The sequence below is a fragment of the Caretta caretta genome, chromosome 4 (genome assembly GCF_965140235.1).
Source record: "Caretta caretta isolate rCarCar2 chromosome 4, rCarCar1.hap1, whole genome shotgun sequence".
Classification (NCBI taxonomy): domain Eukaryota; kingdom Metazoa; phylum Chordata; order Testudines; family Cheloniidae; genus Caretta; species Caretta caretta.
In genome coordinates this window covers 10827571-10854884 of record NC_134209.1, presented here as the reverse complement: position 1 = coordinate 10854884, position 27314 = coordinate 10827571, and positions in this window count along the sequence as shown.

Sequence of the window (27314 nt, the reverse complement as noted above, 5' to 3'; positions counted from 1 at the left end):
TTGTGGAAGTACAGTGTCCTGGCCAGAAATCCTCCCCTGTTCCACGTCCCTATTCACTCGTAGATCTCAAAGCTCTTGACCAAGGAGGCGCAGAGCACAGGCTTCTTGATTTTCAATTCTGCGTCTGTATAGTCTCATACTACGGGATATTAATGAGGCCTTGGGCTTGTCTTTTTCAGCACAGATGAGCATTTTAAGTGTGAAACTTCTTAGTAGAAAAATATCGACATAAAATCCAAAATCTTATTAACACTTAGGAAACGAAAAAAACAAACAAGTAGAAAACATCCACTTTGACAATTTAAGACCATAAAATGGAAGAGAAGAACTAGCAATATGTAGATAAGAAATTTGATGTAAATTTTCAAAAAAACCCTATATTTAAATGTCATAATTTAAATAACAATTTCAGTTGTGATTTTTAGCCACCCTAAGAAGGGGAGCTCCCAAAGGGTGCTGATGAAAATGTGGTCAGGTAGGAGAAACACCAAAACAAAACCAAGACCTGTTGTTTGAAAACACAAGAGCATAAAAACATAAGAATGGCCATACTGGGTCAGTCCAAAGGTCCATCCAGCCCAGTATCCTTTCTACCGACAGTGGCCAATGCCAGGTGCCCCCGAGGGAGTGAACCTAACAGGTAATGATCAAGTGATCTCTCTCCTGCCATCCAGCTCTACTCTCTGACAAACAGAGGATAGGGACACCAGTCCTTACCCATCCTGGCTAATAGCCATTAATGGACTTAACCTCCATGAAATTATCCAATTCCCTTTTAAACCCTGTTATAGTCCTAGCCTTCACAACCTCCTCAGGCAAGGAGTTCCACAGGTTGACTGTGCGCTGAGTGAAGAAGAACTTCCTTTTATTTGTTTTAAACCTGCTGTCCATTAATTTCATTTGGTGGCCCCTAGTTCTTAAAATATGGGAACAAGTAAATAACTTTTCCTTATTCACCTTCTCCACACCACTCAAGATTTTATAGAACTCTATCATATCTCCCCTTAGTCTCCTCTTTTCCCAGCTGAAAAGTCCTAGCCTCTTTAATCTCTCCTCATACGGGACCAGTTCCAAACTCCTAATCATTTTAGTTGTCCTTTTCCGAACCTTTTCTAATGCCAGTATATCTTTTTTGAGATGAGGGGTCCACATCTGTACGCAGTATTCAAGATGTGGACGTACCATGGATTTATATAAGGGCAATAAGATATTCTCCGTCTTATTCTCTATCCCTTTTTTAATGATTCCTAACATCCCATTTGCTTTTTTGACTGCCGCTGCGCACTGCGTGGACGTCTTCAGAGAATTATCCACGATGACTCCAAGATCTTTCTCCTGATTAGTTGTAGCTAAATTAGCCCCCCATCATATTGTATGTATAGTTGGGGTTATTTTTTCCAATGTGCATTACTTTACATTTAGCCACATTCCATTTCATTTGCCATTTTGTTGCCCAATCACTTAGTTTTGTGAGATCTTTTCGAAGTTCTTCACAGTCTGCTTTGGTCTTAACTATCTTGAGCAGTTTAGTATCACCTGCAAACTTTGCCACCTCACTGTTTACTCCTTTCTTCAGATTGTTCATGTATACGTTGAATAGGATTGGTCCTAGGACTGACCCGTGGGGAACACCACTGGTTACCCCTCTCCATTCTGGAAATTTACCATTTATTCCTACCCTTTGTTCCCTGTCTTTTAACCAGTTCTCAATCCATGAAAGGATCTTCCCTCTTATCCCATGACAACTTAATTTACGTAAGAGCCTTTGGTGCGGCTTCAGAGTGATAGCCGTGTTAGTCTGTTTCAGCAGAAAGAACGAGGAGGACTTGTGGCACCTTAGAGACGAACCAATTTATCTGAGCATAAACTTTCATGGGCTAAAGCCCACTTCATCAGATGCATGCAGTGGAAAATACAGCAGGAAGATATAGATATAGCGATACAGAGAAGACGAGAAAATGGGGGTTGCCATTCTAACTCTTAACGAGACCAATGGATTAAGGTATCACAACAAAAGTGTTTTTTATTCCTGCTGCTAACAGCCCACCTTCATTGACTGGGGGTGAGCTGTGGGCTCCCGAGAGGTAGAATCCAGGGCCTGCCTCTTCGCTTCCCACGGCCAGGTATTTTCAGCCCCCAACAATGAGGGGAAGAACAGGGAGATGAAAAGCCAAAGAAAGTTTCAAGAGTTCTCCTTCCTGGCTGAGCTGGGGGCGCTGTCCAGGTCACGGATGGTCATTCTGGGGAGGGATGTGGGTCTGGTCCACTTTGCAGGCGGTTGATCTGGGGAAGGATGTGGGTCTCAGATATCTGGAGGATTGGCCCAGAGCCCAGTCTTGTGGGGGCACAGCTGGTGGTCCTCATCCTCGTCTGGCTGCCTCTCTTCTGCCAGAGAAGGCAAGCCAGGCGAGTACGAACAATGATGCTGTCAATAAAATGGAATCAAGTTGTGGATGTTTTTTCTCTGAAAAAATATTTTCACACTTTTCAATCGGCCCCTGGTAGTTCCGATGAGAAATGTGAAGGATGAGATATTGGAACAGTTCCCTCTTCGTGGGAGCAACAGCTGGCTGGGGTTTTGGCTGCTCAGGCTTTTGTTCCCTGGTTTTACCCACTGTGGTTTCTTTTGCATGGATTTCATGTACCTGTGTGTAACTTTTTGCCCAAAGGCACACAGCTGTACAGGTTTTATCTACAATCTTTACAAGTTGAAGCTGCAGATGGAGGGAGCTCCCAGCAATGGCAGCCTTAAGGGGGTGGGCGGCTAGAAGCTGGGGGACTGTATCGGGACCCCCCAACACTTACTGCTCTCTCTGCCCTGCAGTTTTAGTCCGTCCAGATTAGCCTGATTATCACAACAAAATTTTGTTTCTCCTGCTGCTAACAGCCCACCTTCATCGATTGGTCTCGTTAAGGGTTGTTATGGCAACCCCCATTTTCTCATCTTCTCTGTATCGCTATATCTATATCTTCCTGATGTATTTTCCCCTGCATGCATCTGATGAAGTGGGCTTTAGCCCATGAAAGCTTATGCTGAGATAAATATGTTCGTCTCTAAGGTGCCACAAGTCCTCCTCATTCGCTTTTCCTGACTGATTGTGCTGGGGGCTCTGCCTGGCTGCAGTGCTCCAGTCCCTCCGCTACCAAGGCCACCTGGGAACCCTGATCGATTCCAGCTTCAAGGAGTGCTGAGATCCATCTGTCTCTTTCTGTGCCTCTGTCTCTCTCTAGGAATAGCCTCCTGACCCTGCCTCCTGTGATCAGTTATAGTTTGCTAGCCCCCCCACCCCACCTCCATGGGTGTTTTTGGCTTCTCCATTCACTCTGCAGCAACGCTCCTTGTACCCAAGCTAAAGATCCCTGCAGCCCCAAAAATCCTCGGGGATTTGCTCAGCAAGTGGGTTACTAGCAGAATGGTTGTGGGGTGAAGGCGGGGATAGGGATGTGCTGAACCTGGGGGCAGAGGAGGGTGGCAGATTAAGGTGTTGCTCAGCCCAGCCCGCTGAGTCCAAGGACATGTGAGGGGACCAGCATTAAATTGCTGTTCGATCCAGCCCACTGAGTCCCGGGACACATCAGGGGTCAGCTTGCGAGTGCTGATGACCCAGTCCTCTCTGACATGCTATGTTCATGTGTGTGTGCCTGTGTGTCTCTTCATGTTCATCACATTTGGGGGCTGGAAGACCCCAGCCCTGGGGAACCGAGGTCCTGCAGGGTAGCTCCATTGGGAAGGAACTTGCAGAAGGAAGGAGTAGCGATCCATAGGAAAACTCAAGTGACAAAAGCAGCACATTGACAGAATTGCAGAATCTCCCCTCACCAGAAGAGGAATCCTAACAAATGGGCGTACCCCAAGGTAAAGGGCAATTCTGGTAACAGCTCATTTGGGGCTTCTTTGGAAGGGGGATGGACGTCATTCTTGGGACAAGGCACCTGCTATGGCCAAAAACAATTTAGCCCTGTGCGCCCTTCCAGACAAGTCTTATGTCCCAAATACTTTGGGTCTTCCGGGATAAGTCCCTGAATAATCAAGGATCTTGACCAAAAAGGTCGTTACGTCTAAAAAGGAAGAAAGGTTGTCGTTGTGGAGACCATGAAACAAGCCCTGCAACTTCTGGACACGTATCCCGACAGCCCACAGGGGGCACGTCAAGGGACGTTCAAAGCGAGACGGGCGTTCTTTTTGGGGAGACTAACCCCCATTGCGCTGACCAGGAGAAGGGGGAAGTGGGAGCCTGCAGCGCCATCTAGCGGCCAAAGGAGAAATCGCCGGCTTCTGGACCTGTGTGCGCCCTTGGTTCGGTTCACATGCAAAGCTGTGTCACGCCAGGTTGGGAAAACGGGGTTCTGCTGCCCGCCATCATCCTCTGGAATGACTCAACCCGATAGGACACCTCCTACGATACACTGCTCCGAGTGACGCTCTCAAATAGGTCCCAACAGCTCCCCAGTCTCCCCCCTCCGGGAGGCAGGGGTGAGAGGATTGTTCTCTCCAACTGACAGAGGGAGAAACGAAGGCTGAGAAAGGCGAAGGGTCTCGTCTTCCATCATACAACTTGTCGGGATAGAGTTGGGAACAGGACCCGGGTGTCCTGACTTTCAAATGAACCATCAGTCTGGAGTTTCACACACTGAAGGATCAGAATAAAGGGACCTGCAATGAGCTACAGACCAACAACCATTCACACTGATTCTTCAGCGAGTGTTTTAGAAGCACGAGAGCACCAGCGAGAACCAGAAATGGCTCAGAGGCAATCAGCAGCAAGGGGGAGAACAATTCACCAAACAGATGGTTGGTTCTGGCTTATTTACTGGGCCTTAAAGGAGAACAACAAAGTCCTGAATCTCCTCCCTGCCACTAGACCCCCTGCTCAGCCAATCAGCGTGGAGACTCTGGCGGTGGGCTGAGGGTTCCCCAGATGGCCCAGGGATGGCTCAGGTCACCGGTGAGGATCACTCTCAGAGCACGCTTCCTGTCCCATCTCTTTGGGAGGCCTCCCACCATGAGGGCTACAGAGCAGCCCCCTCCTCGCCAGTGGACGGAGGGAAGCAGGAAAAGGAAAACCAAAAAAGACAAACCCCAAGGACTCCAAGGGACAAAGGCCTAGCTGGGGGAAAATTGTCCCACCTTAACCTTCTGTTTTCCCTGCCGAGAATTTGGCCAGCACCGGGTGGATCAGGCTGCCTCGGTACCAAACCTCTCCGGGGCTCTTCCCTTCTCCACAGGGACGTCTGTCTTCTCGCTCAATGAGCAGTGGGAAAGGAGAAAACTCCAGAGAGGCTCCACCTCGCGCTCACATACGAGACCCTGAATTCTCTCTCAGTCCTCAAGGAGACACCTCAAGAAGGAGACTCCCTGCAGCAAAGCCCCGGGGGTCTCTGAGATCCCCCTGCCCTGCAGCCTGTCCTCCCTGGCCGTTGTCGTGGACTCTCTGTGAGGTCACCGCCTCCCAACCTCCTTTCACCAATCAGCTGAGTGCTGCAAAAGGCCCTTGTGATGTCACTGCCACCCCCACCCCTGCCCTGCAGGGCTCATGTCCTGCCCCGAGCCGGCTCCTGTGCGTGTTTGAGCTGCTCCCCCTGGGTCACCCCCACACACTCAGTGGTCGTGCAAGGGTTCACGCAGGCCACACGTGGAACCATCAGAGGATGCTCCATGTGCCACATGCGGTTTTGCAGAGATTTGGAGACTTGAAGGCCAGAAGAGACTCTTAGATCATCTCATCTGGCCCCCTACACATCACAGGCCTCCTGCATGGCGCAGTCGCGAGTTTTGGACCAAAGCAGACTCCAGAAAGGCATCTCATCAAGGGATGGAGGAAGCACCACTTCCCTTGGGAGTCTGGAGGAAATTGATGCTGTGGGGGGCAGGGAATTGACCTTTAGGCCACATTTGTGAGTCTGTATCATAACACACATGCACAACAGCACTGCGCGAAGTATGTACACGTCACCTTAACTCTGATGTTTCCTAACGTTTACAGGCCTGGCCTCCAGGGTGTTCTTTGTGCTTCTAGATTGATTTTGGGGAGAGATGCAATCATTTAGTTCAGAGTGGGAGCCGTGTTAGTCTGTATCAGCAAAAAACAAAAACAAAACGAGGAGTAGTTCTGGCACCTTAGAGACTAACAAATGTATTTGGGCACATTTGATGGTGTGGCTGATGTGATTAGGTCCGAGGATGGTGTCCCTAGACTAGATATGTGGACAGAGTTGGCAATGGGTTTGTTGCAAGGATCGGTTCCTGGGTTAGTGTTTTTGTTGTGTGGTTGCTGGCGAGTATTTGCTTCAGGTTGGGGGGCTGTCTGTAAGCGAGGACTGGCCTGTCTCCCAAGATCTGTGAGAGTGAGGGATCATCCTTCAGAATAGATTGTAGATCCTTGATCCTGCCCTGGAGATCTTTTAGTTGGGGGCTGAAGCTGATGGCTGGTGGCGTTCTGTTCCTTTCTTTGTTGGGCCTGTCCTGGAGTAGGTGACTTCTGGGTATTCTTCCTTTCAGCAGGTGGGGATTGTAGTTTGAAGAATGCTGTCATAAATATAAAGGGAAGGGTAAACCCCTTTAAAATCCCTCCTGGCCAGAGGAAAAATCCTCTCACCTGTAAAGGGTTAAGAAGCTAAAGGTAACCTCGCTGGCACCTGACCAAAATGACCAATGAGGAGACAAGATACTTTCAAAAGCTGGGAGGAGGGAGAAAAACAAAGGGTCTGTGTCTGTCTGTGTGATGCTTTTGCCGGGGAAAGAACAGGAATGGAGTCTTAGAACTTTTAGTAAGTAATCTAGCTAGGTAGGTGTTAGATTATGATTTCTTTAAATGGCTGAGAAAGGAACTGTGCTGAATGGAATGACTATTCCTGTCTGTGTGTCCTTTTTGTAACTTAAGGTTTTGCCTAGAGGGATTCTCTATGTTTTGAATCTAATTACCCTGTAAGGTATCTACCATCCTGATTTTACAGAGGGGATTTCTTTACTTCTATTAAAAGTCTTCTTGTAAGAAAACTGAATGCTTTTTCATCATTCTCAGATCCAAGGGTTTGGGTCTGTGGTCACCTTTGCAAATTGGTGAGGATTTTTACCAAACCTTTCCCAGGAAGTGGGGTGCAAGGGTTGGCAGGATTTTGGGGGGAAAGACGTGTCCAAACTACGTTTCCCAGTAAACCCAGTTAGAGTTTGGTGGTGGCAGTGGAGATCCAGGGACAAAGGATAAAATTAATTTGTACCTTGGGGAAGTTTTAACCTAAGTTGGTGAAAGTAAGCTTAGGAGGTTTTCATGCAGGTCCCCACATCTGTACCCTAGAGTTCAGAGTCGGGGAGGAACCTTGACAAATGCTTGATAGAGATCCTGTCGGTGTTTGTCTCTGTCTGAGGGATTGGAGCAAATGCGGTTGTATCTTAGAACTTGGCTGTAGACAACGGATCGTGTGATGTGGTCTGTATGAAAGCTGGAGGCATGTAGGTAAGCATAGCGGTCCAGGATAGGGTGGTGTTTATGTGACCATCACTTATTTGCACTCTAGTGTCCAGGAAGTGAGTGTCTTTTGTTGCCTCTCCTTCTGCCCCTCCACCCCCACCAACATGATACAGTTCTGCGGTGACTTGGAATCCGACTTTCCACGTCTCCGACGGAAGGAATATTTCCAACACACCTCTGAACAACACACTAATCCACAGAGACCTTCCGACCAACACGACAAAAAGAAGGATTCTGCCTGAAGGTCGAAACAGCCAGACTGGACTTCAACTTGAGTGCCTCAGCCGACAAGCACGGACTGAAGTGGTGGAAAAGCAGCATCACTTGGCCCATAACCTCAGCCGTGCAGAACACAACACCGTCCACGGCCTCAGGAACAACTCTGACATCAGAATGGAAAAGGCTGACAAAGGAGGTGCTGTCGTCATCATGAATAGGTCGGAATATGAACAAGAGGCTGCTCGGCAGCTCTCCAACTCCACATTCTCCAGCCCATTGCCCTCTGATCCCACTCAGGGTGACCAAGAGACACTGCACCATCTGCTCAAGAAACTCCCTGAAAAAGCACAAGAACAAATCTGCACAGACCCGCCCCTGGAACCCCGACCAGGGGTCTTCTATCTGCTACCCAAGATCCATAAACCTGGAAATCCTGGACGCCCCGTCATCTCAGGCATTGGCTGGGGTGCTGGTCGCTCAGGGCCGGAGGAGAGAGTCGACACAGCCAGATACTCCTGCTGTCAGGATGCCAATGCCTGAGAGGATTTCATCGCAGTCTCTGACGAGGGGGTTCAGGCTCCAGCGCTCTGCTCTGTTTTCCCAGCCCTGTGCAGGGGGTTGTTTCCAGTTTCAGAAATGGGGCAATGTTCACACACTCCCAATGGGTCTTTGCATGAATCAGGCCCTAACCCAGGGGCAGGCAAACTTTTGGCCTGATGCCGGATCGGGTTTCAGAAATTGTACGGAGGGACAGTTAGGGGAGGCTGGGCCTCCTCAAACAGCAAGGCATGGCCCAGCCCCCGCCCCCATCCGACCCCTGCTTCTCGCCCCCGGACGGCCGCCCCGGGCCTCCAGCCCCATCCAACCCCTCTGTTCCCTGAGGGGCCCCCCAGGACCCTTGCCCCATCAACCCCCCCGCTCTCTGTCCCCTGACTGCCCCCAGATCCCCCCGCCCCTAACAGCCCCCCACCGCCCCATCCAAACCCCCTCTCCTTCCTGTCTGCCCCCCGGACCCTCTGCCCCATCCAACCACCCCTTCTCCCTGACCGCCCCGGGACCTCCTGCCGCCATTCAACCCCCTGTTCCCCGCCCTCTCACCACCCCGACCCCATCTATTCCCCAGCCCCTGACCCCCCCGAACTCCCCTGCCCTCTACCCCACCCCTCCCCTGCTCCCTGCCCCCTGACCGCGCTGCCTGGAGCCCCAGGACCAGCCGCCGGGCCGCACCGCACAGAGCCCCGGGGTCGGCCAGGCTCGTTGCCCCGCTGCCCGGAGCATGGGCCGGCGGCGCCGGGAGCGGAGGCTGCGGGGGGCGGGGGACGGCAGGGGCACGGCCGGGGGCTCTCCAGAACGGCTCAGAGCCCCCGGCCCCCCTTCTGCCCCCCCCCGCTCCCCACATGTCACAGACACCCCACCCAGCTGAGACACCCCACCCCACAGACCCCTCCCCTCCCTACAGCCCCCCACAGCCATGCTGTGTCCCCCTGGGGGCTGCCATGGTGCTGCCCCTCCCCTCCCAACCCAACCCAACAGCCGCAGCCATGCCATTGACCCAAGTCCCCGATCCAGGTCCCCTATAGCCTCTCCCTCCCCCACATCCCTGCCAGACCCAGTCCCCATCCCGACAACCCAATCGCCCCCTGTCCACAACCCCCCTTTCCTCCTCCCACAGCACCAGTCCATCCCCTACCCTCCCACAGCTCCCACCACACAGACCCCTCCACCTCCCAGCTGGGCCCCCTCCCCGCCCCCTGCCACCCCACCCACCCCGTCAGACACCCCCCCCCCGCTGGTCCACCAGGGTTTCCCCAAGACCCACCAACAGCTGTGAATGGTGTGGGGGAGAAGGTGTTGGTATTTGGTTGTGTATTGGGATTATGTGTACGTGTCGAGGCTTGTGGGGGCTTTGTGCTGGGAGAGAAGTTGATCCCTGATTTGGGGCCGGGGCTTCTCTGACTCGGGGTCCTATGAAGGGAGCCAGCCAGTCAGGCCGTGGCACAGGAGCCAGCAAACAGGGCTGTAAACAGGGGGGTCTGAGGGGGAGTTTGTCTTGTGGTGCTTGTTTGGGGTTTGTTGTTGCTGTGGGGGGTGGGGTTTGGGTGTTTCCCAGGTGAACAGGATTTAGGTGGGAAGGCGATGACAGACACGGAGGCAGCGGTGGGAGTGACTCATGTCGTGGAAGACACAATGGAGATGACTGGCTGTGGAAGCTGCCGTATGTCCATGATCCTGGAGGGGGGACCTGGTAAGAGTTTTGTCTGCATGAAATGCCGTCTGCTTGAGCTGATGGAGGAGAAGATCTGAGGTTTGGAGATGCAGGTGGAAAGTCTGGTTGAGTTTAGAAAGAGGTTTGAGCAGATGATGGAGCAAAGACATGAGGCATCTGAAGGGAAAAGCTCTGACTTGCAGATGGAAGCAGGACTGAGAAATTCTGAGGGGAGACTGCTGGGTGAGGGAAGTGGTCAGTGAAAGCATTTGACTACAAGAACCAGGCAGAGGAAAAGACGGGCTCGTGAAGGAGAAATAGAGCTCAGGAATAGGATTGAGAGTTGGAAAATGAAGAAGGGGCTCAACAGGTAGTCACTGAAGGTGGAGGGGCAAGGAGGAAGAGAAGAGTGGCTAGTCCTATAGAAAAAGGGGAAGAGTCAATGGAGACTACACCAAATATGAGCCCCAGGAGGATACAGGATGGGTAGAAGAGGATTACAAGGGAGAATAGGAATGGAAAGAACTTGCAGCCAGAGGGAACAGGGGATAGACTGGAGAACAGCATCATCACCAGGGAAAGGCAGGGCTATGTGATCGGGGACTCTTTACTGAGAAGACAAGACAGGCCTGTAACCAGAGCTGATCCAGAGAATAGAAGGGTGTGCTGTCTTTCAGGTGCTAAGATACGGGATGTAGATCTGAGGTTGAAAAGGATCCTAAAGGGAACGGGAAAGAATCCCCTAATTATCCTTCATGTGGGAACAAATGATACAGCTAGATTCTCGCTGGAAAGGATTAAGGGAGACTGTGCTAGGCTGGGGAAGACGCTTAAGGAAATCGAGGCTCAGGTGATCTGTAGTGGGATTTTGCCTGTTCCTGGAGAAGGGCAACAAAGGCGTGACAAGATTGTGACTGTCAACAGATGGCTCAGGCAGTGGTGCTAGAAGGAGGGCTTTGGGATGAATGGCCACTGGGAGGCATTCCTGGACAGAGGACAGTTCTCTCAGGATGGACTTCATCTGAGTAGGGAAAGAAATAGACTTCTAGGATGGAGGCTGGCACAACTGATTAAGAGAGCTTTAAACTCGGAATCTGGGGGAGATGGTTGGTTAGGGGATGTCCAGGTAATCTCCATGCCGGATTTTAGCCTTGAGAGGGAAGAAAACAAAGTAAGAAAGGATACAGCCATGGGTAGGGGAATGGCTATAAGGAGGAAGGTCAGTGTGGATACCAGTCTAGTAGGTTCTGCTGGCTGTAGAATGACCATGCCTCATTGGGTAAAGAAGGTGAGGGAGGCCAAACAGCAAAAATGAAGATGTTTGTACACTAATGCGAGGAGCCTTGGTAACAAAATGGAGGAACTAGAGGAACTGGTGCAGGAAGTGAAACCAGATATTCTCAGGATAACAGAAACAGGGTGGAATAGTCGTCATGACTGGACTACGGGTATTGAAGGGTATGTGCTGTTTAGGAAAGACTGAAATAAAGGTAAAGGTGGTGGAGTAGCATTGTCTATCAATGAGGAGGTAGAATGTAAAGAAATCAGCGATGGAATGGATAAGACAGAGTCCGTCTGGGCAAAAATGACGCTGGGGAAGAGAACTACTCGAGACTCCCCTGGGATAGTACTTGGAGTCTGCTAGAGAACGCCGGGATCTAATGTGGATATGGATCGAGCCCTCTTTAATGTTTTTAATTAAGTAAATACGAATGGAAACTGCGTGATCATGGGAGACGTTAACTTCCCAGATCTAGATTGGAGGACGAGTGCTAGTAATAATAATCGGGCTCAGATGTTCCTAGATGCGATAGCTGATGGATTCCTTCAACAAGTAGTTGCTGAACCGACAAGAGGGGGTGCCATTCTAGATTTGGTTTGGGTGAGAAGTGAGGACCTCCTAGAAGAAATGGTTGGAGGGGACAATCTTGGTTCGAGCAATCATGAGCTAATTCAGTTCAAACTGAACGGAAGGATCACCAAAAAATAAATCTGCAACTAGGGTTTTTCATTTCAAAAGGGCTGACTGAAAAATTAAGGAAATGAGTTAGGCAAGTGGATTGGACTGAAGAACTTTAGGGATCTAAAGGCAGAGGAGGCCTGGGATTACTTTAAATCAAAGCTGCAGAAGCTATCAGAAGCCTGCATCCCAAGAAAGGGGGGAAAATTCATAGGCAGGAGTTGTAGACCAAGCTGGATGAGCAAGCATCTCGGAGAGCTGATTAAGAAAAAGGAGAAAGAATACAGGGAGTGGAAAATGGGAGGGATCAGCAAGGAAAGCTACCTTCTTGAGGTCAGAACATGAAGGGATAAAGTGAGAAGGACCTTGCAAAGAGAATTAAAACCAATCGTAAAAGGTTCTATCACCATGTCAATAAGAAGAAAACCAAGAAAGAAGAAGTGGGACCGCTCAGCACTGAGGATGGAGTGGAGGTCAAGGATAATCTGGGCATGGCCCAATATCTAAACAAATACTTTGCCTCAGTCTTTAATAAGGCTAATGAGGATCTTAGGGATAATGGTAGCATGACAAATGGGAAGGAGGAGATGGAGGTAGATATTACCATATCTGAGGTGGAGGCGAAACTCAAACAGCTTAATGGGACTAAATCGGGGGGCCCAGATAATCTTCATCCAAGAATATTAAAGGAACTGGCACATGAAATTGCAAGCCCATTAGCAAGAATTTGTAATGAATCTGTGGACTCAGGGGTTGTACCGTTTGATTGGAGAATTGCAAACATAGTTGCTATTTTTAAGGGGGGGGGGAAGTGATCCGGGTAACTACAGGCCTGTTAGTTCGACATCTGTAGTATGCAAGGTCTTGGAAAAAATTTTGAAGGGGAAAGTAGTTAAGGACATTGAGGTCAATGGTAAATGGGACAAAATACAAGATGGTTTTACAAAAGGTAGATCATGCCAAACCAACCTGATCTCCTTCTTTGAGAAAGTAACAGATTTTTTAGACAAAGGAAACGCAGTGGATCTAATTGACCAAGATTTCAGGAAGACGTTTGATATGGTGCCACATGGGGAATTATTAGTTAAACTGGCAAAGATGGGGATCAATATGAAAATTGAAAGATGGATAGGGAAATGGTTAACAGGGAGATTATAGCGGGTCCTGCTGAAAGGTGAACTGTCAGGCAGGAGGGAGGTTACCAGTGGAGTTCCTCAGGGATCAATCTTTGGGACCCATCTTATTTCATCTCCCTCCCTCAGCTCAGTTATGGCCTGAATTGCCCCTTCTCCCGGCAGAGCCAGAGGATTGGAAGCAGCAACATCAGACCCCTGTGTGGCTCGCAGGAATGAACACAAACACGCCCTTGTAGCTGGACAAATGGCGAGTTTTACCCCTGGGATACGACAAGGCTAAAGAGAAAGGTGGTGGCCCCACATCTAAGGAATGAAACACAACACAGTCATCATCGTTCTGCCCGTCCTTGCCCCTTTATACTTCTACTGTCTCGCTCCCGCCACCCTCACCCTCTGTGGGTTCAGGGAGAGCCACACTCAGTGCTTCCGACACACACAGACTCACACACACATCTTGCAAGGAAAACCTCACCACGGAGCCACAAGCACCTGTTGCTTCCCTGCCCCCCTGCTCTCTAGAATCCAATCCCAAGGAAAGCTTGTCAGGCCCAGAGCTGGCAGGGCACCCGGTGCTGGAGTATTGAAGCTACCGTGACGGCACTCAGAGGAAAGAGGCTGAGAGATGCAAGTTAAGTATTGGCCGGTCAGGTTTCCAGTCCCCTCACAGGTCATTCCCTCACTCGAGCACAGGGGCACATCTCAATTCTCAGCTGGCTCAGTCGAGCTGCATCGTTCTTGTTTCCACTCAGTCAGGTTTGAGGCCTGTTTCGCACCCTGTCTTTGAGAAGACAGTCAGAAACTACTCTCTGAAATAGCCAATGCAGGAGACGTGTTATCACTCCTGCCCCAACACAGACAGACAAAGAGAGAAATGTTCTCGCTTTGAGGGTGGGACTCCCTGCCCTTGGCCAAAGACGAGCACCTCTCTTTGACCTTGGTCGCTCCTTCAGCTTTTCTTTCAGCAGAGAGCCCGAGAGCTCAGGTGCTGGAGCGCTGCGTTGGTCAGTGAAGCTCGGTGAGCTCCAATGTCACTCGGCTCTTCTACCAGCAAGTCAAAACACAGGCAGGATTTCCTCATTTGACAATACTGGGGCTGTCGGAGGGTCTGTCCACGCTGCACACTGAGCCTGTCTCTATGTGGCCTGGGCTTGCTGACTTGTGTTGGCAAGCCGGTGTTTGAGCATCCAGACTGCAGGGGAAACTCAGGCCTCACACTGTGTCTATCTGTCAAGGTTCCTTCCCCACTCTGAACGCTAGGGTACAGATGTGGGGACCTGCATGAAAACCTTCTCAGCTTACTTTTACCAGCTTAGGTTAAAACTTCCCCAAGGTACAAACTATTTTACCTTTTGCCCTTGGACTTTCGCTGCTGCCACCAAAAGTCTAACCGGGTTTTTTATTAGGAAAGAGCCGTTTGGAAAGGTCTTTCCCCCAAAAATTCTCACCAAAACATTGCTCCCCCCTTCCTGGGGAAGGTTTGGTAAAAATCCTCACCAATTTGCATAGGTGACCACAGACCCACACCCTTGGATCTTAAGAACAATAAAAAACATTCAGTTTCTTAAAAGAAGAATTTTAATAGAAGAAAAAGTAAAAAGAATCACCTCTGTAAAATCAGGATGGTAGATACCTTACAGGGTACCTTACAGGGTAATTAGATTCAAAACACCGAGAATCCCTCTAGGCAAAACCTTAAGTTACAAAAAGACACACAGACAGGAATATCCATTCCATTCAGCGCAGCTTATTTTCTCATCCATTTAAAGGAATCAGAATCTAACGCATATCTAGCTTGATTACTTACTAAGTTCTAAGACGCCATTCCTGTTCTGTCCCCGGCAAAAGCATCACACAGACAGACCCAGACCCTTTTTTCTCCCTCCCCCCGCCAACTTTTGAAAGTATCTTATCTCCTCATTGGTCATTTTGGTCAGGTGCCAGCGAGGTTATCCGAGCTTCTTAACCCTTTACAGGTGAGAGGATTTTTTCCTCTGGCCAGGAGGGATTTAAAGGTGGTTAGCCTTCCCTTTCTATTTATGACTCTATCCTACCGCAGGAAGTCGTCCTAAGTTACGCTGCTCCCGCTGCGTGAATAACAGAGCTGGATTTGACGTTGCTTCGGTCGACTTCCTGCTGTGTCTACACTGGGCTGGGTCGACGGGAGATGCTCTTCGGTCGACTTACCTTCCTCCTGCCGTTCCCGGCACAGTCCCAACGGCGACCGGAGAGCGCTCTGCTGTCAATTTAGTGGGTCTTCACTCGACCCCCATGACATCAACCCCCAGTGGATCCACCGCAGCAAACAGAGCCTCCCAACCGTGCTGCCCCATCCACATGGCACGACTTAGACCCGAGTGGGAAATTCAGCTCCTGTGGGGTGTGTCACCCTCATCCGCTGAAGGTGCTCCCCGAGTCTCCAGGGATTCCTGCCCTAACTGCTCTCCAGCCGGTTTGTGTCCATACGCTCCCCGCGGGGAGGCTGTGCGTGGCCTGGTTACAAGCGCTGGTTGCTCAGGCCTGGCAGGGAAGGGAAGCTCCGGGCAGCATTGACAGTCTGGAGATCCCTCCGGGGAAGCACAGGCGGTGGGTGGAACAGGTGGGGAGGCGAAGCTGCGGGGTCCTGCGGATGCCCTGAAACCAGCTCACAGACCCCCGGGGGTCACGCTGCCCTACACGCTGTTGCAGTAATGTTTGTACAAGGCGTGACGCTGAAAGAGCAGCTTGTGTCAGAGTGTATTCAGGCCAATGGATGTGTGTGTTAGTAGAGATCAAAGCGACTGTTAAATGTTCAAATGTATTGGGTGTTTAAACCTCCTGAAAACTCGTGGAATGTTGTTTGCACTGTTTTCACTTCTCTGTGTCCTGTTACGCTGTGATAGCAAAGAGTTGCCTTGTGTAGACCCCTGTCACTAAATAAGCCCTCAAAGGAGAATGAAGGTGTGTGAGATGCAAGTGAAGAAAAGGTTCATTTCCAAAGAAGGGGTGGTAAGAAGCAGGATTCCTGGGCGGGGGGCAGGAGGGTGGTTTGCACTGTTGTTGCCCAGGGTGGGAATGGGGAACTGGGCTCTGGCTTAAAGCGGTGTCAGGCTTCGGGGGGCTGGGTTCAGAGCTGGAGGTTCGGGTTGGGGTGAGGGTTGGGCTACAGTTTTGGTTCAGGGGTTTCGAGTTGGGGGGCAGGTTATGGGGTCAGGGTTCCAGTTGGGTTCCGGGTAGGGGGTGGGGTTTAGATTTTGGGGGGAGGGTTTGGCCAGCAGCAGCATAGAAGTGCGGGTGGCAATGGGGTGCAGCCAATAGTGATAAGTCGGGGGTCTTTTAGGTCGTTTTAGTGTCAGTAGCACCCTGGGGAGGGGGTAGGGTCATGTTTACGACAGGGGGCTAGAGTGTTGGGGAAGGGGGCGGCAAGTTGACCCATCCCACTTCGCACTTCCCACACGGACACGCACAATACGTCGAACGCGTGGACGCACACACGTCACACACACACGATGACACAAAACGGCACACAACACGACACACAAAAATAACACACCACACAGACACACACACAAGACATGGAAAGCGTCACACACAAAACATCACACACACGACGCACAACATGTCATACACACTCAACACAACACGACCCGCAACATGTCACACTCACACACTCAACATGACACACAACACATCTCACACTCAACACGACACACAACATGACCCACAACACGTCTCACACACACTGAATGACACACAGCACGTTGCACGTATGTCACACACACACAAAGTCGCACACAGTTTGTTGCATGTCTCACGTATCATGTCACGCAGATGTCACACAACGCACATGCACTCGCACAACACGTCACACGCACGCACACACTACATGTCACACACACATGACGCACACCACATGACACATGATACAAAATGGCACACATGTCATTGAGACACACACACACGACACTGACACGTTGCACGTGGAACACACAGCACGTCGCACACACACACAAGACGGCAGAGGACAAGACGGCTGAGCTGCTTGGGCCTCTTTCCAAGGCTTGGTTTTTCTCAGCTCAGGGCCCTGATTTATCTGGTGCTCTGGGTAGTTCCCCTGATCACACTTCCTCAGGCTCTTCCTTGAGAGGAGATTTATCATGGGAATTACGCGGAGAGGAATGATCCTGGGGAACTCAGTGCCGAGCCTCCCAAATCTGCACCTTTGTCTTTCTTTAATGAACAGATGGAAGATCAAAGCATTGTATTCAATCCTTGAAGTGTCCATCCCATTTCTGTGCACACTGGACTTGAAAAGTTGTCCTTCTTCATCTGTACACCACACGTGTCCATTTTAAATCCAAAGATGCATAATGAGCCATGGGCTACTTCCCTATGACACAGAGGGTCACAAACATGGTAGTGAAGAGGACAGATTACTAAGTAATCCCAGTGGGTTTCAGCCCCCTAGGATCACCTGGAAAGATTTTTCCTTCCTTTCAAAAGGGCAGAACCCAAACCCCATTCAGAAGATGCAGGGAATCTTACAGTAAATTCTTCCCACATGGTCCCCTTTGTAAAGCCAGTCTGTCAGAGCTTGCCTTAGCACAAGAAAATAACGCCAGGCAGTGGTAAGCACACAAACAAGACTTTATTTACGAGAGGGAAAAGGACTAGGCTAGGCTAGAGAAGGGGTGGATTAACAAAACTTGAACTCTGGAAGTGCTCCAGTCTCCCAAACAATTACACCCAGGAGGTCAGGTTGATGTTCTCTCTCCCTTCTCTTGCAGGGACAGCGATGGACAGCTGCTGCTCTCTTGACATTGGACGTCAGGGAGGGACTCCATGATGGACACAGGAACGGGTGAGTAGACCTAACTAAAAACCCTCCCTATCCCTCTTTGCGTCGTCTCTGCCTGGATGTTAGACCCTATCTACGCGGATTCAATCCGTGCGTGGGAGTGTGCTCCCCAACCCAAACTAATAGAGGAAATGGCTAAAGGTCACCAGCTTCTTTTCCCAAGTCCAAGATGGCCACCTGACAGATAACCCAAAAGGTACATGCCTTTGTTCCCTTCTTTTAGGAAAATTTGGCAGGGGCAACCAGCATTTTACACACCCGGAGACTGGATTTGACCAATCAGGGAACGTTGCGGGGCAGGGTGACCCACGCAGAAGGGGGTTGTATATCCCCTCTGAGAACTCCTCCCTGTGTCCTCTACCAATTGAAGTGGGCGTCAGCCCCATAGGACCACCCCGAGAGGGGATTTGACCAAAGAAGGGAAGTGCTGCAGTGGAGTGACCTGCCCACAACAGGATCCTTTGGTCCCTCTAAAATGTCCCCACACCACCCTCTAGCAGTTGGCGAGGGTTTCACTCCCACCTTAGGCCATCTCAGAAGGGAAATGTGTACCAATCCAGAACAGGTATAGCCCGAAGGTCTAGGCCACGGTTTCTTCAAAAGACATCCTTGGAACGAGACGGGCTCTTCCCCGCAGTGTTGTGTTGCGACTTCCCGGACGATGCTGCCAGCCTCGCAAACATGGAGCTCCAGAGATCGGCGCCTTGTGGCCTAGACCTTCGGGCACTGCCTAGTCTGATCGTTACGTTTCCCTTCTGGGATGGCCTAAAGCGTGTGTGCGAAACCCTGACTGATTAGCAGAGGATGGTGCGGGGATTTCATGGAGGGGTGATGGACCCCTCTTGCGGGCAGGTCACCCCACCATGGCACTTACCCTGTTTGGTGAAATCCCCTCTCTGGTGGGTCCTAAGGGGCTGAGGCCCACCCCAAGTGGGAGGAGCTCTTGGAGGGTCACGTGACCCACTTCCGAATGGGTCACTCTGCCCCAGAACATTCCCCAATTGCTCAAATCCATTCCTGAGGCAGGTGCATGGAGATAAAACACCCCCAGATTGGTAAAGGAGTGGGAGGATCTCTTAGAGGGGTCACATGCAACTCCTTGTTTCGACTCCCGTTTGCATCTTGACCCCAAAAGTCTTCTGTCATGGGGTCGGTCTCATGGTGACAGATGAGCGATGTCTGAGGAGTGAAGGGGCAAGGTCCCATGGCTGACATCAAATAACTTCCCTAAGCCTCAGGGTAGTTTGGCCAAATGCCCATTGTCAAAATGGCTGCCCTCCCACGCAGTGTGTGTGTCCCAACACCCAGAGTCCGTGTGGCCGCCCTCTCCGTCGGGGCTGTGTGGCCCAGCGACCAGAGTCCGTGCGGCCGCCCTCTCCTTCGGGGCTGTGTGGCCCAGCGACCAGAGTCCGTGCGGCCGCCCGCTCCGTCGGGGCTGTGTGGCCCAGCGACCAGAGTCCGTGCGGCCGCCCGCTCCGTAGGGGCTGCGTGGCCCAGCGACCAGAGTCCGTGCGGCTGCCCGCTCCGTCGGGGCTGTGTGGCCCAGCGACCAGAGTCCGTGCGGCCGCCCGCTCCGTCGGGGCTGTGTGTCCCAGCGACCAGAGTCCGTGCGGCCGCCTGCTCCGTCGGGGCTGTGTGGCCCAGCGACCAGAGTCCGTGCGGCCGCCCGCTCCGTCGGGGCTGTGTGGCCCAGCGACCAGAGTCCGTGCGGCCGCCCTCTCCGTCGGGGCTGTGTGGCCAAGCGACCAAAGTCCGTGCGGCCGCCCGCTCCGTCGGGGTTGTGTGGCCCAGCGACCAGAGTCCGTGCGGCCGCCCGCTCCGTCGGGGCTGTGTGGCCCAGCGACCAGAGTCCGTGCGGCCGCCCGCTCCGTCGGGGCTGTGTGGCCCAGCGACCAGAGTCCGTGCGGCTGCCCTCTCCGTCGGGGCTGTGTGGCTCAACGCTTAGAGTCCATATGTCTATCCTGTCTCTTATGCCCGTGTGGCCCGATAGCAACGGACAATATGGTTACTCTCTCCCTCAATGCTGTGTGGCCCAACGGCCGGAGTCAGTGTAGCTGCCCTTCACTGCAGGGCTGTTTGGCTGAGAGTTCAGAGGCAAGATGGTTGCCCCTCCTCTTGGGGCTGTGCAGTCTAGTGGGTCAATGGGGACGTGGGCAGCCACCAAAGGATGGATGGCAGCCAGGGCAGGGGGACCCAGGCCCTCGTTACTCCACCGGCTCCTCGCCCAGGGCCTCGTCCATGGCCAATGTGTTTGCCATTGAGTCAGTGGGGATCCAGCACTGCAGATGACAATGGCTAGTTCACCCAGGTTACTTCCTTGGAGATGTCTCTAGGCCATGGGCTGGGGGTCTCTGGGTTCCCGGCGTGGGAAACTCCCAGAGTCTCCGAACTCCCTTGCATGTCTGCAGGCCCCCAGGGACGTGGCTGGGTCTCGGCGCCTCAGAGCTCTGCAGTCAGGGGCTTGAGCTGTTTCTGGTCTGGAGCCTACAGTGTGCATTCTCCATTTTCAGCGGTCTGAGCTGCTCGCTTACACACTGGTGCTCCAGTTGGAGCATGTCCGGAAGGGCTGGGGAGGGGCTTGGCTTTCTCCACCTAGACTATGGGGTTCTGTGTGGCTGGTTCAGCCCGGCACATGCTGCTCGGCCTCTTCTGTCTCCTCCTTCCCATGCAAAGCTGCTTTGCCATCTCACAAGAGATGGGATCAGTGGTGGGCTCAATTGGCTCCTGTTGGCCTCTCGATGTCTGGAAGAGAGAGAAAGGGCAGGAACCCAAATGAGAAGAACAAAACCTTCAAGCAGGGTAGTTTTCCACAGCACAACCCCACCCTACTTTGCTGATGCTCATTGGCAACTTCCCTGAGAGCTGGCATTTCTTAAAGAGAGCACCCAACCCCCCGCAACCTCTGCTACCCTGTGGGCTGGCAATGGTAAAAGGGAGTCTGGGAGAATTTCTCCTCTCTCCACCTGGCTCTGATGAGTGAGGGAACCACATGCGAGAAGCTGTGTGAATGTAGGGCTCTGTGCAGTGGGATGAGATGTCCTCCATGGTGCCCAAAGGTGGGGTTGTCCTGCCTTTGCAGTGACTTCCTTCTAGTGAGAGAGATTTCAGAGATCAGCTCCGGGATTCTGCCCTGTACCAGTGTGTGGGAATGGGGCAGAAGTGGGGCAATGGTGCACTCAGGAAAGGAGTAGGGCTAAGGGGGGCCCAGGCTGCAGCCACTAAACCCCTGTGTGCTGCGTTGCGGCCGGGCCGGCTCTGCCTGGCTGGGGTGGGGGCGAGGAGGCTCCGCACGTTGCCGTTCCTCATCCCCGCCAGCCACGTCACCACGACGAGCACCACACTGGGAACCTCTGTCCCGGGGGCTGATCTTCTCTGTAGGCTCTGCCTCCCCGCAGCTCCCATTGGCCGGGGATCGTTAATCCGGCCCTTGCCCTATTCCCCAGCCTGTTCCAATCCTGCTCTTGACTCCTGACTCCGGCTCCAACCCTTGGCTCCCCTCGGCTCGGCCTCCACCACTCTGAGCACAAGGCCCCAGAGCCACTGCTCCAACCACTGGGTCCAACCAGCCGTGCTTTGGCCTCTGACACCAGCGCTATGGAGGAGTCGTTCACCTCACTGCTTTCCATGTGTATGGCCCTGCCTTGGTCAGCGCTGGTTTTCATCTGCCATGGTGCTGCCCAGTGACATGGCTTTCTTTGATCCCTTTCAACTTCTTCCAAGTCTTCTCTAGGCCCGACTAATCGACATAATTTTGGGTCATCTGCTGATATCCACCTTGTTGTTCAGCCCCGGTTCCAAACATAAGGACATAAGAAAGGCCACAGCAAAGGTCCATCTAGCCCAGTATCCTGTCTTCCGACAGTGGCCAATGCCAGGTGCCCCAGAGGGAATGAAGGGACAGGCAATCATCTAGTCATCAGTCCCCTGTCCCGCATTCCCAGCTTCTGGCAAACAGAGGCCAGGGACACCAAAAAGTTGAGAAGCGTCTGTTGTATTTACCATAGCAGGACAAAGAGCTCGTCTGTGTCGGTCCCGGTTCCCTAGTCAAATGCAGAACCCGACACGAGATTTCCAAGCTTCTGCAACCATTTATAATATCTGTTGAGGATGTACCATGTGGTCCTGTCTGATTTCAAAGGCACTTCGTGAAAAGCTGAAACCAAGAGGAAATGGGTTGAAAACCCCGTGATGCTGATGTGACTGGTACCTAGGAAACCTCCACTTCCGATGGCCATTGCCCCCTGCTATTAGCTCCCCAAGAGTCTAAGGACACAAGAACAACAACTCCGCTTCTCCCAAAATAGCCCTGGACAGAGAGGAGACCCCATTCTTGCCTAACTTCCCCCTCTGCTGGCAGACACTCCTCCACACACCCGCACACACAGACGGTTGGGGGCACTTGTTCTTTGGATGGAACAGGAAAGTGACAGCGGCAGCCACATTAAACCATACAACATTTAGGCCGAGATCCACAAAGGGATTTCGGCTCCTAACGTCTCCTGAAATCCTTTGTGGCCCTGTGCCTTCATTCCTGAAGAGCTCACAGGGAAAAGTGTTACCCATGTGCCCTCATGGGATTTCCTAGGAGCTGATAACCAATCTCGGAGTGAAGGTCCCTGGCCTGCAATCACTCCATTCCAGGGAGGGCAGGTGATGAATCTTTCCCTACAGAGGGGAATCGTCATCATCATCATCCTTAATACCAACAGCCCTTTTCAGTTGGGTCAGGCCTTCCTTTAGAGACTTTCTGACCTTGATGAAGACAGTCTCCCCACACAGCTCTAAGGCTATGTCTACACTAGGAGCTCGGGATGGAATTCCCCTGCTCCCATACACAGATTGTGGGACCACAATGAAAGCTGGCGTGACCATCCTTCTTCCTTCAACGCTGTCCTTAGACTGAGAGGGACACATTCAAAGCTGTGTTCAGGGCCTGTGCTGCACCCCTGTGCTTCCCACAGAGGGCCAAACACACAGAGGTATTTCCTTACCTTCATACAGGCGGGAGATGCCATCTTCATTCACTGTTTCAGACAACAAATCACAGTAATGGTGGATAGTATTCCCTAGACAAACAATGAATACAATGGCTCTCATGGCTTTTCAGATCCTTTCCTGAAAACTGCTAATGATGCAGCCATTCTCCCAAGACACCTTTGGGAAATTCCAGACATTCCTTACATCTGTACACAAAGCATATTCGAGAAATCATCAGATGCCCAGAAGTTACTGAGAGGCTGATTTCCAAAGGAGATTGAATTCACATCCTGCTGGTTTCCCCTAGGCGCAGCCAAAGAATTGTTGTGGGCGGGGGAAGTTGGTGCAGTCGATTCAGCTAAGTTGCTCCCTTCATCTTGGAATACATGTTAATTCACACACACATGCACACACACACACACCCCGTTTTAGGATTCTGGTGCTGTTGGAGGGAACAGAGCAGCCGTCCAGAAAAGGGCTCTGAAGGAAGCATTGAGAAAAGATCAAGTGAATTTGCTCTGCTTACCAATGAATCGGGCTGCTGAATGTCTTATTGTTGTCTGTGAGCTTTCCAGGTACTGTAAGGCCTGGAACAGGAATTTGGGGATGTGGCTCTCGTTGTTCTGCATCTAGGAAGAAAGAAGGAAGAAATGCACAATATACAAATGACATGTTCTTCCCACAGCGAATAGTCCAGGAAAGACAAAGCATATAACCAGGCCATGGCAACCGCCAATATGAACCCATACACCAGAGCAGCACCCCTCTGAAGTCCCTATTGTGTTCTCCAGAACCTCAGCTTTCATTAGAAAAGACAAAAGTTTGAAGGTCGGAGAATTGTGGAGAAAAATGTCAACAATGTGAATGGATTGTAAGTCCTGCCGAAATGAGCCAGCAGAGAGCCTGGAACAGAGTCCTGCAGCCCGACCGAAGCGGATGGGTACTCAGGGTGTGGAGTTAGAAAGGTCTTCCTCAAGTCCCCATTCAGCACTCTCAAGGCACAAGGAATTCACCTACCAAGCAGATCCAGACACACTTCAAGAGCTGTGAGGAGCCATCCCAGGCCAAGCTGTGGGAGAGGGTCTTCAAATGAGCCCACCTGAGGAACACTGCGCAGCGGAAGAGCGTCAGTTTACATGACTGCAAGAGAAGAGGAGACCAAGAGGGTTCTCCCTGAGAGAGGGATAGTTTGGGGGACATGGAACCTTCCCCATCCCTTGTTCTCCTGCTTTTCCTGCCAGTGGAGATTCTTGTCATTTGTTCTCCACAGGAGTGTGCTGAGGAGAGGAAAGGGAGAGTTGGCTGGGGAGAGCCAGAGCCGTCCTGTCCTTTGGATGGTTTGGGGTGGTTGCCCAGGGCCCCGTGCTTTGGGGGGCCCTGCACTTCAGGGGGACGCAGGCCCTGGGCCGTGCCGGGGCCAGCAGCAGTACTCCCGGATCCGCTACGCTATTTCCTACCTCTTTCCCAGAAGAAGGCTTTTCTTCCCAATTGTGCTGTGAGGATGGATGAGGCACTTGGCTCCAGCATGGAGTGAAGCAGGGAGGAGAAGACTCTGCTTGGGCAAGGGGCTCTGGCGATGACTGGAGTGGGGGCCCCAGGAGATACTGGCTCTTTGCTCTTCAGGCAATAATGACCGTGGCACTTACCAGTTTCACACTCTCCTCCTGGTCTTCAAGATGCAGCAGCAGGGGGAGCAAGCAGTGGATGATTTCCTGCTGCACGAAGGGTTTGTCGGGGTCCTGCACCCTGCTCACCACGTTGCCAAGCAGTACAATGGCAGCTGAGCGCACACTGCCCTTCTCCTGGCAATGACACACAGGGGGTGGGGACCCCCGGTTAAAGCCAGGCAGCATCAGAGCAGAACGCCACTGGGTGGTAATGCACACGCTGCTCCGGTCCCCCTGTGTGAACTACCTGGGCTGGCGGGAGCAGGGAGGCCACCAGGCCAGCGCCATGGACATCTTGTGCAGGGCCTGAGACCCTGTGCAGGACAGCACAGCCCAGGGCGTCCCAGAGGCAGTTTCTGTCTGGAGAGCACAGAATCCTAGAACCCGAGAAGATGAGGGGAGAGGGCAGGCAGGCTGCTGGAGACTGGTGTGGGGAAGGGGAGAAGCAGCTGCTGGAGCCTGGCAGGGACTGGCTGCTCCAAAAGACAGCATTTCTTTGGCTCTTGGGTGCCCCTGAGAGCCGGGCCATTCCCGACCCACCTCTTTCCTGCTGAGAATCTCCACCTCTTTGGGGGCCTGTGTTCTCCAGGCAGCTGGTCATCTGCCCAGTGCCAGGCCCCCTCTCCCCCAGGCCAGGCTGCAGCAGGGGCTGGGAGCATGGCACTGAGGCTGAGCTTTGGAGAGAAGAGCTCTGACAGGGAGGTGGCTCAGCAGGAGATTCCCCACCCATGGCGGGGGCACTCCTTGGCGGCTCCATGGCAGGCCTGAGGGGCGGGAGGAAGGGGATGGGGAGAGAGAGACAAGGGCATCACAGACAGCTGGAGCGGGGGAATGGGCTTCTTCTGCGGGTTCCAAGCCTTACGTCATCAATGAAGGGGCGAAGGCTGACAGCAATGTCCTGGGAGATGGAGCCAAGCCCCTCCCTGTTGAGGAGGTGGATGATGTCTGCAGCTTTATGCATGGCCTCCATGACACGCCTTCCATCCCTGTTACAAAACATGGCCAGGATTGCTGGCAGCTGGGCCCGTAAGAATTGCACCTGCCGGAATGAAGAAGGCAGCTCATTACTATCCCAGGTGACAACCTGGAGCACATGATGGACCACTGCCACCGATGATAAACCACGGAGGGCACAGCCCCCCAACGGGGCAGAAAGTCATTCTCCTGTCACTCTGTGCCAGTTGCTCACTGTCACCTTTGTCTTTGCTCACCCCGCCTCCCCCATTGCATCCTATCTGCAATCAGGGCTCAGCTCACGGGAGCAGGGAGCATGGCATGCCTTGATTTGTTCTGAAAGCACCTCCACCATTTGAGGGCTGTGTTTTAAACAAGAAGGCTTGTGTGTGGCTCTCCCTCTCATTTCTGAGCTATTTGATGGACATTGGCTTCCTGGGTCCCCTGGGCAATCCCCGGCTCTCACCTTTTCTGGCTGGAACACAATACTGCCAAGGCCTCGCAGACTGAGCCTCCGTATGATGGAATTTGCATCTTTGGTCCAGTCCATGAGCTGTGCCTGGAGGGCTGATCTTGTCAGGATGGTGTCAATGGAAGGACTCTGGAGAAACTGGCAAGAGCCAAATGAAGATCAGGTTGAGGAGCAGAGGTCTTATTGTGGGGTCTGTTCCCTGGACAGTCGTCTTTCCCAAAGGGCCACTTCCTCCTATGCAAAGTCTCTGGTGAGTAGGGAGCCAATTGCTGCTGTTTCAGTTGGTTCCTTCCCCAAATTTAGACTAATGCACAAGTCACAAATAAGCCCCCAGGGAAAGGGGAATCTCCAGACCTCATTGAGTGCCATGGAGAGAGCCGTGGGGCAGAAGAAAAGCAGAACCCCAGGAAAAGGTGAGGAGAGAAGCATGGCCTTGGGGCACTGGAGAAACATGGCTTCTTGTCCCATAACCCCATCTAGGCACATCCAGCCAGGAGCAATCTCACCCTGTCTCTCCCTCCCTCTCTTTGCCATGCCCCGCATCCATCCATGTGCGGAGAGGAGCTAGCTGGCGGTAGGGCTGCTAAGCTGCTGACAATGTAGCCTAGAGCTTGCTGTCCTGAGCTGCTCTCCAGAAAGCCCACTTCTGCCTGTCAACTCATGAATCTCACCTCAGTGCAGAAAGCCAGGGCGATAGTTCTCTGCTCCTCCTCCTTCCCACTCTGGACGATGGTGATTGCCTCTCTGAAAACTGCAGGGAGCTGAGGGTTCTCAAACTCGATCATGGCTCTGGAACATGGAACAGAAAGTCCCTTTTGATTCTCAAGGGGGAGAGAGCGTTCAGCTCCAGTTGCTGGGCTGAGCTGGCAGCCTGGAACTGAGGACTATTTCACACGGAAATCCCATTCCCAAGAGAGACCCAAAGAAGAGGAAACGTTGAGCTCCTACCTTGCAATCAGGCCAACCCCCTGCGAGTAGTGATATCGGGAGGCTATCATGTCCCAACCCCGATGAAAGTGGATGCTGGCAAATTCCTTCCAGTAGCCGGGCATGGAGAAAAGCGTCTTCACAGCCTCCACTGAGGTGCTAAAGACAAAAACAAACAAACAAAAAAGAGTGTCAAGCAATGAGATCAGCCCCAAGCATGGCAAATCTGCACAAGTCCTGAGACACCCAGCATGCTCAGCAGTAGCTAGCCTCCCCAAGGATCGATCCAGTGTGATACCCTGTCTACACTGCAGTTTCACTGACTTTGGAACCAGTTAGGGACACTGTAGCTTCTTCAGATGGTTGGTGTCATCACTCCCAATGGTTGAATACTTGATTCTTTACTGTGACAGGTAACAGGACTCAAGCGGGCATGTGGGTCCAGATCCTTTGTTGGTGGAATCGAGCAAAGCTCCATCAGTTTACGCCACCT